The sequence below is a fragment of the Mandrillus leucophaeus genome, unplaced genomic scaffold (genome assembly GCF_000951045.1).
Source record: "Mandrillus leucophaeus isolate KB7577 unplaced genomic scaffold, Mleu.le_1.0 Scaffold27, whole genome shotgun sequence".
NCBI classification, from domain to species: domain Eukaryota; kingdom Metazoa; phylum Chordata; class Mammalia; order Primates; family Cercopithecidae; genus Mandrillus; species Mandrillus leucophaeus.
In genome coordinates, this window is record NW_012102809.1 from 6,913,038 (window position 1) to 6,915,823 (window position 2,786).

Here is a 2,786-nt window from a genome sequence, read left to right on the forward strand (position 1 = left end):
AAAAACTATTTTTTACTATATTAATATTGACATAATTTCAGACTTAAAGAAACATTTCAAGAAGAGTCTAAGAATTCCCAGATACTCTTTTTTAATGAATTGGAGTCTTGCTCTGTCACCCAGGCTAGAGTGCAATGGCACCATCTCGGCTCACTGCAGCCTCCGCCTCCTGGGTTCCAACGATTCTCCTGCCTCAACTTCCTGGGTAGCTGGGATTACAGGCACACGCCACCATGCCCAGCTAATTTTTGTATGTTTAGTAGAGATGGGGTTTCACCACGCTGGCCAGGCTGGTCTCGGAACTCCTGACCTCAGGTGATCTGCCTGCCTCAGCCTCCCAAAGTGCTAGGACTAAAGGCATGAGCCACCGCACCTGGCCCCCAGATATTCTTTATCCTTCACCCAGATTCCTCATAAGTTAATGTTTTACTGCATTCTCTTTATATAAACACACACACACACACACACACACACACACACACACACACTTTTCTGAATCATTCAAAACCTGCAGACATAATGCTCCTTTACGCATAAGTCAGTATTTATGTCTTAAAAACAGGAATTATTTCATATAACCACAATGTAGTTATCAAAACCAGAAAATTAACATTGAAATGCTGCTATTATCTAATCTACAGACAATATTGGGATTTTTGGTTATTGTCCCAATAATGCCTTTTACAGCAAAAGAAGATCCAAGATCCTGTGTGGCATTCATCTGTCGTGTCTCTTCAGTCTCTTTTAATCTGGAACAGTTCCTGAATCTTTATTTTTATAAAATATGGGTTTTTTTTTTTTTTTATTGTGGTCAGGGTAAAAATTTTTCTGACAGTCACTGGGCTAGTGAGCAGTTAGAGTCTAAAATATCACCTTGGTCTGCCTTCAGAGGGGAAATCACAGAAGAACATTCTCTTTCTTGAAATGGTGGAGGGTGGCTTCTGGATCTGATCAGGACATGGTGTTAGGGAAAGGAGAGCTATGAGAATGTCTTTGTTGCTGCATTTGGATTCTGAGAGGACATGAGAGTCCATTGTGGGGGTAATGAGGTTAAGGACACCTTTGTGTTGAAACCCTGGAAGAAGGTGCTGGCTGGCCTGAGCAGGTGGAATTCAGGGAAGAAGAGAATAGCCATTCTGGGTCTTTGCAAGGTGAGCTGGAACACTGGCTGATGTTGGAGCTTTGCGGAGCACCAGATCCTAAGATCTGAGGTAAGCAAATGAGAGATGCCCCCGGCCACACCTGGCCCTGAAGGAGGAAAGGCCCACCTAGGGAATCTACTCAGGCTCTGGATTAACACTGGCATCTGCCCACCTGGGTTGGATGTGTTGTCAACAGCCGTGTGGTAGCAAGAGGCAAAAGATGATGGAATTTCAGGTTTTTCTCCTGAGAAATTGATTCGCCCCATCCTAGCCCCATCTTGGGCTGCTGAAACAGTATTCCCAGGGCTTCCTTAGTTATCAGCAGAAGGGAAAATACTTCAATATTTGTTAATGTGGAAGGCAGGGCTCTCAACTAGCCAGATCTCATTTGAGTTGCAAAATACGAACATGGGTTTATATTTGCACAATGAGTTTTTGGAACAAGTCCTGCCAGTCACAGATTGCTTTTAAAATATAGGAGATGAAAGAAATCTCCTAAGGAGAAAGAAGAGAATAAAAAGAGAGCCTAAGGAATGCCACTATTTTAAAGTCAGGCAGAGAAATAGTTGTCAAAGGAGACAGAAAAGGCATTTCCACAGAGCAAGAAGGAAAAGCCAGAGTGTGCAGGTCACATAAGCTGAAGGACTTAAGACGGCAGAAATGCTAACAGATGGTTGAACTTTACTTGGAGTGTTTGCACCCTATCAAGAAGAAATAATTATTACACTCTGGCTATTGTACCCAGAATGTTCTGTGACCAGTGCTATTGTAGAGATGTGGATGTCTATGGCAAGGTCCAACAGTTAAAGAGTCTATCAGGACTCATGCCATCAGCCATGGAAATGCACTTCCACTATCCCTGGATAACCAGGAGAGAACAGGCTTGGAAATGTGCAGCTGAGAGAGCTCTAGTGGGCTGGACAAGCCACCACAGCCAAGGTCTTCTAGCAGGAACCCTATTGCTGTCCCCTCACTGAATATGCCTCCAGCCAGCCTGTGTGCTCCCTCATTCATTGAAAGTAAGTGTGCCCAGAGGGGCACCTGCATGCCCAAGCTTGAATCGCATGCCTACCTTGGGGTGCGCTTAAATGGTGAGACACAGGATCTGGGATTCTCAGTTGAAGGGATATTTTACTTAAAACTTGAAACTATTGATGTAGTTCCTGCATCCCTCAGTACAGGCAGAGAGGAGAGCAAGTGTGTCCTGGACCTCCTTAGCTGTAACTATGGCTTTGTGTCTGTTCACGTGCCACATGTGGTCAGGTGGTGGGCTCCAGCATGCCGCACAGATGTGGGGAGCCCTCCTGAACACTGGGCTGTGTCTTCTGACTGACCCAGAAGCTGGTGGGAGCTTTGCCTCCCTTCTCCCCCTCCCTGCTATCCTGCCTCCTCCTTTTTACCGCCCACCCTCTGTCCCCTAACCACCACCACCATTCAGTGATTGTCCTGGCAAGATTACAGTTCCTGTGCAATCTCTCTGTGGACACCTCTCAGGCTGTAGGTGCCGTGCCTCTTGGAAACTGGTAAATTTGCAGGGGAAGGGAAGTTCCTAACCTCACTTTGCCTGGAAATGCCATGCCTTCTCTACCTTGCTAATTTTTTTTCCTTCTGTTCTAGTCACTAGGGACAGATCAGAAAGTTGGC